Source organism: Triticum urartu, chromosome 3A, assembly GCF_056163025.1.
Source record: "Triticum urartu cultivar PI428250 chromosome 3A, HENAU_Tu73, whole genome shotgun sequence".
Lineage (NCBI taxonomy): Eukaryota > Viridiplantae > Streptophyta > Magnoliopsida > Poales > Poaceae > Triticum > Triticum urartu.
Genome location: NC_141875.1, coordinates 339,231,002 through 339,244,285, shown reverse-complemented (window position 1 = coordinate 339,244,285; position 13,284 = coordinate 339,231,002).

The following is a 13,284-nucleotide window of genomic DNA, read 5'->3' as shown; positions in this document are numbered from 1 at the left end:
GCAGGAAAGATGACGAGGGCCAAACTTCCCTGGAAGACAATCATGACAACTACTCGACCCTTCGAACTGGTCCACATGGATCTTTTCGGTCCCACTCATTACTCAACTCTTACTACTACTGCTTGTCTTTATGGATTTGTCATTGTTGATGATTATTCTAGATATAGTTGGGTGCACATAATCCTCTATAAGACTGAAGTGCAGGATGTCTTCAGACGCTTCGCCAATCGAGCAATGAACAACTATGGTGCCAAGATAAAGCACATCAGAAGTGACAATGGCACTGAATTCAAGAACACCGGCCTTGATACATATCTTGATACTTTGGGCATCACACATGAATTCTCAGCCCCGTACACGCCACAGCAGAATGGCATCGTCGAACGCAAGAACAGAACACTCATTGAGATGGCCCGAACGATGCTTGATGAATACAAGACTCCAAGAAAATTTTGGCCTGAAGCCAGTGATACTGCATGCCATACAATCAATCGTGTTTATCTTCACAAGCTTCTGAACAAGACATCTTATGAGCTCCTTACTGGCAAGAAGCCAAATGTCAGTTACTTCAGAGTATTTGGCGCCAGGTGCTGGATCAAGGATCCACATCACACTTCAAAATTTGCACCAAAAGCACATGAGGGTTTTATGCTTGGATATGGAAAGGATTCGCACTCCTACAGAGTCTTCAATCTTTTTCATTATAAAGTGGTTGAAACAGTGGATGTGCGGTTTGATGAGACTAACGGTTCACAAAGAGAGCACCTCCCAAATGTGCTAGATGAAGTTCCATCCAGCAAATCAATCAAGCTAATGGGAACTAGAGAAATCATACCCTCTGAAGCTCAACTTGAAGAGGAACTTATCATCTCCGCACCTGATCAACCTGAAGACAATGCTCAGCCTAAAGACAATCCCACTAACAATGACAATGATCAGCAAGAGCAAAACCTTCACCCTATACATCCTCGTGTTGCCAATGAAGTGCAAATTGAGAGAATAATTGATAGCATCAATGCACCCGGTCCGCTCACTCATTCAAGGGCAACTCAGCTAGCAAATTTCTGTGGGCACTTCGCATTCATCTCAATAACAGAACCCAAGAAAGTTGAAGAAGCCTTCATGGAACCTGAATGGATTCAAGCTATGCAAGAAGAGCTTCAACAATTTTAGCTGAATAATGTATGGGAACTGGTTAAGCGTCCTGATCCTCAGAAGCACAACATAATAGGCACCAAATGGATATACCGCAAGAAGCAAGATGAGCATGGTCAAGTTGTCAGAAACAAAGCTCGTCTCGTTGCTCAAGGATATACTCAAGTGGAAGGCATTGACTTCGATGAAACATTTGCTCCTGTGGCTAGACTTGAAGCCATACGCATACTACTGGCCTATGCAAATCATCATAACATACTTCTATATCAAATGGATGTGAAGAGCGCCTTTCTCAATGGCAAGATTGAAGAAGAAGTGTATGTTGCACAACCGCCTGGCTTTGAAGATCCAAAACATCCTGACATGGTATACAAGCTCAACAAGGCACTGTATGGCCTCAAACAAGCCCCTCGGGCCTGGTATGACACACTCAAATACTTCCTGAAGAGAAAAGGCTTCATACCTGGTTCCCTCGATCCCACTCTCTTCACGAAGACATATGATGGTGAACTGTTTGTGTGCCAAATATATGTGGATGACATTATCTTCGGCTGCACCAATCAGAAGTACAGTGAAGAGTTTGGATGTATGATGCAAGAGCAATATCAGATGTCCATGATGGGAGAGCTGAAGTTCTTCCTCGGTCTTCAAATACGACAGCAACGCAACGGCATCTTCATATCTCAAGAGAAGTATCTCAAAGATTGCCTGAAGAAGTTTGGTATGCAAGACTGCAAAGGCTTCACGACGCCAATGCCAGCCAAGCATCAGCTGGGTCCTGACGACAATGGTAAAGAGTTCGACCAAAAGGTATACCGCTCCATGATTGGTTCTTTGCTTTATCTATGTGCATCTAGGCCAGATATTATGCTTAGTGTTTGCATGTGTGCTCGATTTCAAGTGGCACCAAAGGAGTCGCATCACTTAGCTGTGAAGCGAATTCTTCGATATTTGGCTCACACCCCAACTCTAGGATTATGGTATCCAAAGGGCTCAGAGTTCGATCGGATTGGATTCTCGGATGCTGATTATGCTGGTGACAAAGTGGATCGCAAGTCTACATCAGGCATATGTCATTTTCTGGGACGATCACTTGTATGTTGGTCTTCAAAGAAGTAGAACTGTGTATCTTTTTCCACTGCTGAATCTGAATACATTGCTGCTAGATCTTGCTGCGCTCAGCTTCTGTGGATGAAGCAAACACTCAAGGACTATGGCATTCATCTGAAGCAAGTGCCACTCTACTGCGACAACAAAAGCGCCATCAAGATTGCCAACAACCCAGTTCAGCACTCGAAGACAAAACACATTGAAATTCTTCATCACTTTCTCAAAGATCATGTTGTGAAGGAAGATATTGATATCATACACATCAACACTGAAGAGCAATTGGCAGACATCTTCACCAAGCCCTTGGATGAAAAGAGATTTTGCAAGTTATGGTGTAAGCTAAATATCTTGGAATCCTCAAATGTCCTGTGATCAAGCACACATCCTAACACTTATGCATATTGATGACTTAGATGTGCAACACACAAAGTAAAGTATATCTTCAATCAATGAAGACATACATTCTAAGTGTGAATACATTAATGTGGAATTTGACTTTGGAGCGCCACGATAATTGTGCGTCGTGTCTGGGTCTAATACTTCCTATACGGTGGGTAATGCCACCACCAAATGTTCTGTTTGAAGTGTTTCACACATGGCGTTACATTTGCTATGTCTTCACATTTGGTTTGGCTTCAACCTCAACATGTCTTCATGATTATCTTCACTATGTTGATTATATATATATACTAGTGTTCTGTCCTCTACGTCATTCACTTATAGCTATGTCTTCTTGTTGAATCTTTTGAACTAAGTAAATGTGATCGGACCCTAACCTCTCTATTCTTTCTATCTCAAACTCTATCTCTCCAAATCATATGCATTCTATTGAAACTGTCGAATGTCTTCTCTGCATCCTTGTCAGCAGAAGATACAGAGACAAACATTAAGTCCGTTTTCAATGCTCATTCCTTCACCTGAAACCCGGAGAAGTGGGAACGACCACCCGACAATCCAGGCGTGCGTGGGACGTGGAACAACCCCTGATATGCTGCATGATGGCCACGTGTTCCTCAGATGTGAATCGCCAGGGGCACCTGTGTAATAACGCAGTGCCGCCCCTGTACCTATAAATACACACCTCACAGCAGTCATTATCTCTTCTTCCACTCTCGCACGAACCCTAGCGCCACCGCTAGCCCTCGACGACGCCGGCGACGAAGCGCTTCGCTGCCGCAACCTCTCCGACGCTGTCTTCATGCCGACCGCGGACATCGTCTTCTCCGCCGTCGCCGTAGGTGTCCTCCGTCGCCAAGTTAGGGCACGGACGATCGAACTGCTCGGCCTCCTCTTCCACTCCGTCTAGCAGTTCTTCGTGTGGTAAATAAAACTTCCTTTTTACAGCCCCTTTGATCCTATAGCTTTATCACTTTCTACCACAAGCAGTTTCTATTCACACAAGTTGGATCTCTTTCATACTGCATCTCATAACATGCCTAGTATATTCACTTATGCTTCATAAAGTAGTTAGATTCCTCACTTGTACTGATCCGTGGATTCATAAAAATCTGGAACCAACTCCTTATCTATGAGTGAATGTCTTCGCATGATGAGGTCAATGTCTTCTAAACTGATTTATCTTCAAAATCTTCTGAGAATCCATATGACCTCTTCCCCTTCCCTCGCACCTTAATGCTGTCACAGGTACATGTCCGTGGGAGAATCCCTTGTTTCTCATAGTCTGCATTCATTTGCAGAATTCTTACAATATCACATAAATTCTCCCGAAGCCAGTTCCTGTCTGTCCAGCAAGCGAAAGCCTTTGAAGCCTTTGAACGTATTGAAGCCTTTCAGTTTAAAGTTCATGGCTTCAAAGAAATCAGCAAGGAAGGGTGGCAGAAAGCGTCGAGGAGAAACATCAAGAGATCTGCCCGATGACCTCTCAGAGCTGTACAAGACAGATCCTGAAGAGGATTACAATCAGCGCAAGACACGAATCCAATGGATTTGATGCTATTGGGCAGAACAGTGGTTCAAGTACAGATTTGTGACAAAGGAATATGCTGAAAAGAATGCCATCAAGTGACCATGGGGAGACATCCTCTACAAAAATCTTCAACCCAGGACCAGAGATGAAGCCATTGAACAAGGCTTCTATCCCTGCATGGTCCGTGGACCACAGCCTGCGGATGCTGACCCATCGTCACTGCTATGGTGTCGTGACGACAATCTGTTTAAGCGCAACTTCCAGTTTGCCCAGAACTCAGCGAAGCAGAATAAGAAGTCTTTGGGATTAGATTTCAACCCTGGTCCCTCTGCTCCCCGTGCCGATGGAACTCGCGAAACTGAACCCAATCTTCTTGGGCGCTTCTACAACCTTGAAGGTCTCATCACCCACATAGTGGTTCAAGGGACTGCCGTAAATGAGCCTGCAGATGACGCTGACTCAGATGAAGCGCCTGCAGCGCCGAAGCCAAAGAAACTGAAGCAGCCAAAAGCTTCCAAGCTTGCCTCTGCACCAAAAATCTCACGAGCGAAGCCATTGGCAACTGCACCTCCTGAAGACAGTGTGCAGTCTGAAGATTTGTCACGCATCTCCAAGCCCCAGAAGGTCAAGATGCCTCTGCCACACACTGGCCAAGAGCTGACAGCTGCTGCCATTCTGCGCAACGATGCCATTGATTTGTCCAGTGATGAAGATCTTGAAGATGACGCTCTTGAGCAACTCATCAAGAGCAAAGAAGAAGTAGAAATCTTCAATGATCTGCCTCTCTTTGACGTGAAAATCATCCACAACTTCATTGATGAGTGGTTTTACACACCAAACATCAGCTTCGAAGATCTGCAACTACCCATTGGCCTCAGTGTCGCCTTCCATGGCGCCATTGCTTCAGAGCTAGCTCTCGCTCAGCGCATCGTCGAACTAAAGCAAAAGATTGACTATGAAAAGGCTCAGTTCAAGAAGCATATGGCCAAGCTCAGCGTGCAAGAGGTGAAAAACTTCAAGATTATGCTGCACGAGCTCAAAGAAGCCTTTCTCAAGAAACGCGCAGAAGCTCAGGGTTCTCGGGAGCACGTGAAGAGTCTGGCTGACAAGTGTGTGCAAGGCTACAACGAAGCTGAGAAGCACAAGGCCCTTGGGCGTCCGGGCATTGATCCCAGGATGGCTGCTAAGCAGAAGAAGAAGCCCATTGTGGCTGAACCTCTCGCACCAAGGCAGGAAGCAGATCCCATTGTCTTCCCAACTAGCATGACTGGCTCGAAGCCAAAGGCCCGGTCAACCGCTTCAGAGCTGAAGAAGACGAGGACTGCTGAGGCTGAAGCTAGGAAGAGGAAACATCCTGAAGCCTCTCCTACTGCCCCCTCCAAGAAGAAGAGGAAGACCAAGAAGGAACGGGCTGCTCCCACAGAGCCCTTGATTGTTGAACCCATCTCCATGGTTCACCCTAACGCTGAACCACAAGAACGTCAACTGACTGTCCATGTGCCTGCTTTCACAGAGGCTCATGAAGCTGAAGACTTTCCAGCAGCTGATCCCATCACTGCTGAAGACATTGGTCACCTTGACCATGTTGAAGATAATGCAGTCCTTCCTCAGCTCGAGCACCAACAAGTATCATCGCCTGTGCTAACACACAACGAACTCATCAGCATTGGTCGTCCTCTGACGCCAATTGCTTAAGATGCTTCATGGGCTGATCGCCCACAAGAGGAAAAAGACTTTGAGGCCCAGCCAACACCAACTCCACAGGCGTCGCCAGCGTTGCGCAGGCTTCGCAAAGGACCAAGGCCTCCAGTCTCTGCGTCTAAAGCTAAAGCTGCTGAAGACATTCCGGCTGCATCAGCCGATGAAGAAGAAGCCCCACACGCTGCTACTCCCCTGTCCCACCAAGAAGCGGTTCTGGAGAAGAACGTGACTGTGGCCGACCCTCCAGCTCGTCAAGTGGAGGTTGAAAATCTTGAGGCTGCCACCACCAACACCAATGAAGCCACTGACGGTGTCATGGCTGAAGCTAATGTGGAGCCCTCACCAACAAAAGCACCAGAAGTCAGCGAAGCCATTGATCCCACTGCTTCTGTTCCTGCGCCTGCTGCCGGTCCTCAGTTCGACTATCATGTTGAGCACAGGCCTCAGGTACAGAAGCCAATCCCAAGATTTCCCAGGTTCCCAGGTCCTGCATCAACACATGGATCCTTCAATATCAATGGCTTCAAAGCAGACAACACTTTTTTCAATAGCTCCAGGAACCCCTACTCAAGGGAAAGAATATCATCTGATCGGTTCTAGAGCTATTCGCAGCGAAGCTATTACTCCAGCATTCTTTACAATCAAGGTCGCATCTTCCCACACAAGCGTCTTGACATTGAAGCAATAGTTGGTCTGCCCTGTCTGGAAGAAGCTCTGGATTGCTTCAAAGAGGTTGGATTGCTGCCATTCGTCACCGATCAAGAGCATTGGAATGAAGAGCTGCTGCTCCAATTCTATGCCACACTTCACATCCGCGGGTATAACAGAGATCCGAAGACTTGGGTCCTGGAGTGGATGACAGGAAATGTTCATCACGAAGCCAAAGCCTTTGACATCATTGAGCTCACTGGTCTACCCACTCCTGGCAATCTCTACGAATCTGGTTGTCAACTTCACAGTGAAGCTGTGGAGAGCATCTTTCAGAAGCCTAAACCTAACATGAGTCAGATGCTCAGTATGATGAAGCCATTGCCCCAAGATGCTGCATATCCCAAAGAGTTCTTTGTTGAAGACCTTGAGTATCTGCCAAGGACTATTTATCACCATAAGGCGAACTCTCTGGCCCATCAAAGGACACTCTCCACATGCCAAGCTGGAAGGTGCAATGAAGACTTTGGTCTTCTACATTCTTCATGGCAAATGCTTCAATGCACAGGACTTCTTCATTCGCCAACTTGCTGCATCAGGCTCTGATCTTTTTGGCTTGAAGTTCTATGCCCCATGGGTAATGCGGCTGATCAAACTTCACTCCGCTATCTCATATCAGCCATCTGCTCGCAATCATCGGATCTTTCTGCCTGATGTGGACATGTCTATTGAAGCCATCTATCCTGAGCCTGCGAAGGAACCTCTAAGTCTTCAGAATGCAGAGCATCAAAGTTTTTCTCAGAACATTGAAGGAGTTGAAGCAGTCACTCGTGTGTATCCTTTGGCTGGCACTACACGTGCATCGCATCCTGCTCTCACTGAAGCCACTGATAGCACAATTGCCCAACGACCCAAGAAGCACACTGGTGTTCTCAATGACCGAGAGCTTCTTGTGGCTCTTCATCAGAAACAGGATAGGCATCATGACTGGCTGAAGCGTCAAATGCAAAGCCTCTTGGTGGATGTTAATCGCATTCGCAATCTTGCCACCAAGAATGCCTTTGTTGCCCATGAAACCTCTCGACGCACATGGAAAGGGCTGACGCTAATGTGTTCTGAAGATGATCTTCAAGAGGATGGCTTCTCTGAATGCTTCAAGTTTGACTCCACACCTCCTCGAAGGGCAGTGCTGCGACGAACTCCATCTCTTGAAGACTCTGAGTTTTCTTCCTCTGCTGCAACTGTGAATGCCAGAGTGATCGAGGATGAAGACGATGCTACTTCACCGCCACCTCCTTCAGCACGCTTCGACACTGCTCCAAGTTCTTCTGCACCGCCGAACACCACCGACGACCCTGCTGCTTCACCTACTCTTCATGGGAACGAGTAGATGCTCTATGTCTTCAAACCTTTTTGGTCCTTACTAACAAAAGGGGGAGAAGCATATGAGTTCGATAGTCTTCAAGCGGTTCCATATGGGCGGGTGCTTTATACTTTTTGCTTCGTATTTACAACTCTCGTTTGCTTTGATATAGTTGGTTCTTTGAGTTGTAACACTTAAACTCGATGGTCGTCTGCTACTTATTTGCCACCTCGTGATGCGATGATAAATTCCGCATGTGCGACGATAAATTCCGCACTTAGATCATTTTGCAGACGTCCATTTTCCATGATGCATGTCATTATCTTCACATACCTTCACATGCATAGTGGATTGTCATCATAAGTTGAAGAGGATCTCCACAAGCACAACCTGCCATGTGCATTTGCATTCCAAAAGCAAATTACTTATATGCACATCTTCAGGGGAAGCCCTTGCAACTTATGAAGACAATTCCTTATCCTTTACAATTTCACATATTATATTCCCCGTTGAAAACTTCAACTAGTTTGTCATCAATCACCAAAAAGGGGAAGATTGTAAGCGCATCTAGTGCCACCCCTAGTTGGTTTTGGAGTATTGACAACAAACCTAGTTGAGGGACTAATGTGTTTGTGAGAATTGCAGGATAACACAGGTAGAAGTCCCTCATTGATTCGGTTTTCCTACCAGAGATGACCCCTAAAAATGTATGAAGACATTGATGTCAAAGGTGGTATATGAATATATTCACATTGAAGACTATGACAAGCGAAGACATCGCATGAAGCCTATGGAGCTCGAAGACTTAGATCTTTCGTAATTCTTTTTCTTCTTTGTTGAGTCATAGGAACCACCGTACTGTTAAGTGGGGTCCAAGAGAACTAGTCAGAATGACTGAAGTGATGCTTAACCAAAACCTATGTCTTTGAGTGAAGACTATGAGAGCGAATCTTGTCCAGAGTCAGACAAGTCAGCTTTGCTTGTAGCCCAAGTAAAGTTGTCGTGTGAGTTTGAAATCTGACCATTGGAACACGTGTCAGTTCCTTAGTGACCCAGGGTCATTTCGGACAAATCAGGTCGGGTTGCCTAGTGGCTATAAATAGCCCACCCCCTACAACCATGTAACGCCCTCGATGCGGTTATAGCTCCCACGTGTCGAGGCACGACTTAGAGACATAACCGCATTGAAAGCAATGTCGCAAGTCAGGCAATCATTACAACATCCCATGTAAAACATAATAAAAGGGGGAGATACATAGTTGGCTTACACTCGCCACGTCACATCAGAGTACATAAATAACAATCATCAAACAATCACTCATGGCCCGACTACGGCGCCAAAATGGAAAAGAACCCAACATGCGACAAGGTCCGAATCGATCCCCAACTAGGCACCACTACTGATCATCGGGAAAGGAAACATAATAACGCTGAGAGTCCTCGTCGAACTCCCACTTGAGCTCGTACTCGTCACCTGGAGCGGAATCACCTGGACCTGCATCTGGAATTATAGTATCTGTGAGCCACAGGGACTCAGCAATCTCGCACCCTCGCGATCAAAACTATTTAAGCTTAGGAAGGATAAGGCAAGTATGTGGAGCTACAGCAAGCGACTAGCATATGTGGTGGCTAACTTATACGCAAAAGAGAGCGAGAAGAGGAGGCAAGGCGCGAGCGAGAATCTAGAGGAACAACCTGCGCAAGCATTACTCCAACACCGTGTCCACTTCCCGGACTCCGCCGAGAAGAGGCCTTCACGGCAACACACTCAGTTGATTCATTTTAATTAATTAAGGTTCAAGTTATCTACAACCGGACATTAACAAATTCCCATCTGCCCATAACCGCGGGCACGACTTTCGAAAGTTCAATCCCTGCAGGGGAGTTCCAACTTAGCCCATGACAAGCTCTCACGGTCAACGAAGGAAAAGACCTCCTCCCAAGACGTTCCGATCAGACTCGGTATCTCGGTAACTCAAGACACTTCGACAGGTTAAAACAAGACCAGCAACACCGCCCGAATATGCCGACAAATCCCGATAGGAGCTGCACATATCTCTTTCTCAGGGCACACTCAGATTGTCTTAGGTACGGGTAGGCCAGCCCAGAGTTGCCCCTGGTGACCACCGGTAGCTGACAGGTGGACCAACACTCAGAGGAGCACTGGCCCGGGGGGGTTAAAAATAAGATGACCCTTGAGTCTGCAGAACCCAAGGGAAAGAAAAGGCTAGGTGGCAAATGGTAAAACCAAGGTTGGGCATTGCTGGAAAAGCTTTAATCAAGGCGAAATATCAAGGGGTTCCCATTATAACCCAACCGCGTAAGGAACGCAAAAATCTGGGAACATAACACCGATATGACGGAAACTAGGGCGGTAAGAGTGGAACAAAACACTAGGCGAGAGGCCGAGCCTTCCACCCTTTACCAAGTATATAGATGCATTAAGATAACATAGCAATATAATGATATCCCAACAAGCAAATAAAAGATATTCCAATAGGAACGGCTCCAATCTTCACCTGCAACTAGCAACGCTATAAGAGGGGCTGAGCAAAGCGGTAACATAGCCAATCAACGGTTTGCTAGGACAATGGTAGGTTAGAGGTTCAATCATGCAATTGGGAGGCTGACAAGCAAGTGGTAGGCATCGTAGCAGTGGCAAAGCAAAAGAGCGAGCAAACTAGCATAGCAAAGATAGTAGTGATTTCGAGGGTATGATCATCTTGCCTGCACAGTTGTCAAAGCTGACTGGATCCTCACAAGCAAACTCAACGGGCTCCTCGGTAGCGAACTCGTCTCCCGGCTCTACCCAAACAAGACAAACAAGCAACAAGGATACAATCAACCACGTGCAAGACCAAGCAATATGATGAAATGATGATATGCTATGCGGGATGCGATGCGGGATGCAAAATGCAAGATATGACAGGAAATGCATGAACCTGGCCTCAACCTGGAATTCCAAGTGTGCCATTGGATAGAGGGGATGAAATCTCTTGAAAACGATATAAAGATCATTGGAATCGGAGGTACGGTTTGGAAATGGCAAGCGTTTTAAGATATGACACCGGTCTGCGATTTACAGCAAGTAGGCATCTAAATGCAACGAAATGAACATGCTACAGCCACCAAACATGAATACAAAATACATAGCAGTGATGTACACAAGATGCAAAAATGAATATGCAAAACAGATTCCAGACTTAGTGAAATTAACACTATCCTGAAATTTCAGATCACGAAGCTCTCTTTGGAGCAGCAAAACAACATGATAAATGACCTGAACATGACAAGTAAGAACATGTCATGGAGCTACTCAACAAGCTTAACAAAACACCCAAAGTGACGTGGGGTCAAAAGGGTTCACAAAATACTCTACCGAGCTCATGAACATAGCTCGAACACAATCAGTTTTCAGACTTAGTGAAAACTGGGACATGCTGAAATTATAACTCACGAAGGCATGTAAACGAGCTCGATGCACTCACTACGGTGCAAGTCATAGCAAGGAAAGCATATAACCAGCAAGAAGGCACAATATGCTAGCTACACATGGCAAGAACAAAGGCATAGCATGCATGGAACACTAACGGTAGCATCGGCAAAATCGCAAACAAGTTGACGATCTGCCCAGATTAACAACGAAGCAAAAGTTAAGCTCGATTGAGTCAACCCAGAGCACTCCACATATGCAAACAAAGACATGGATGGATAGAGCATAACATAAATATAAAAACTCCCTTACTGATCATCCTCAAAAGAGGCACGGATCACTAGGAAACAAGCTGGACATATAGCATCACGAACTAAAATATCCCAGACTTAGTGAAAATCACTAAGTCCCTGAAATCAGCAATCTCAGGTACCTCTCTTCGCAAGCTTGCACAAGACAACACACACATCCTAAAAATGCATGGGTGGCACCTCTGGAAAGAAGACAAAATGCTTAACAATTCATCCCAAAGGGGCACAGGCATATCATGCACGGATTAAACATGGCAAAAATGACAAAAGTGCATGATGAACTAACGGATCTGCAATTTAACTCACGAAGCCTCCTTCTAACAGCATTTTGGGCAACAAGATGACCTCAAATGCAAATGATGCAATGGAATGAAATGATGTACATGTCGAGACGAAGATTTTGATATATCATATGCCCAAAACGGAGTTACGGTTGCGGAGATATCATCAGCCAAAGATTGCTCGAAAATTAAGGTTTCGGGAGGAGAAAGTCAACCGAAATATCCCAGATCCAGATCTAGATCGGGCACGGATACCGAGGCGGCGGCGGTACTGTTCACCGGCGACGACGGGGAAGGAGGCAGCGGCCGGCGACGAGGGGACCGGAGGGCGGCGCGGCGGCGGTCGGCGGCGCCGGCGGCGGCGACGTCCCGCGGCGGCGCGGCGAGGAGGCAGCGGGGCCGGCGGTGCGGGGGCAAGGAGAGGCGGCGGCGTCCGGCGCCGATGCGGGCGGCGGCGGGGCGGCGGCGGCCTCGGGCTCCGCGCAGGCCCGTCGGTGCGGCGGCGGCGGGCCACGTGGCGGACGCTGGTTGGGCGAGACGGATCGGGCGGACGTTGTCCGGTCGGGTCCGGACACGTCCGTCGATGGGGGGGGTTTGATCTGTTTTTTTTAGGAGGAGGACGGGGAGAATCCGAGATCCGAAAAATGGGGGCCTTTAAATAGGCATAGAGGGAGCTAGGAGAGTCCAAATGAGGTGCGGTTTTCGCCCACGCGATCGTGATCGAACGCTCTAGGACATGGAGCAAAGTTTGGTGGGTTTTGGGACAAATTTGGGGGGTGTTGGGCTGCAACACACACGAGGCCTTTTCGGTCCCTCGGTTCACCGTAGGAGTATCAAACGAAGTCCAAATGACACGAAACTTGACAGGCGGTCTACCGGTAGTAAACCAAGGCCGCATGGAAAGTCTCGGTCCAATCCGGAAATGTTTAATCCCCACACACGAAAGAACGCTAGAAAAGGCCATCGGAGGAGAACGAAGCGCCGGAATGCAAGACGGACAACGGGGAAAATGCTCGAATGCATGAGATGAACATGTATGCAAATGCAATGCACGTGATGACATGGTAAGAGATGCACGGAAAAGAAAAACAACACACGGAGACAAAGACCCGAACCCGAGAAATAAATATAACTTAACGCCGGAAACGGCAAGAGTTGGAGTACAAATATGGAAAGTATATCTGGGGCGTTACAAACCATAAACGGTTGGCTGCTCAGAGTTAGAGTACGGCTTTTGTCGTTTGAGAGCAACCCACCTCGAAGCCTTTGAGAGAGAATTCCTTGCGAGGATAAAGCCCTAACCACCCAGAGCCAAAGAGAATTAGGCATCACTTAAGTCTTCTTGTCTGTGTGAT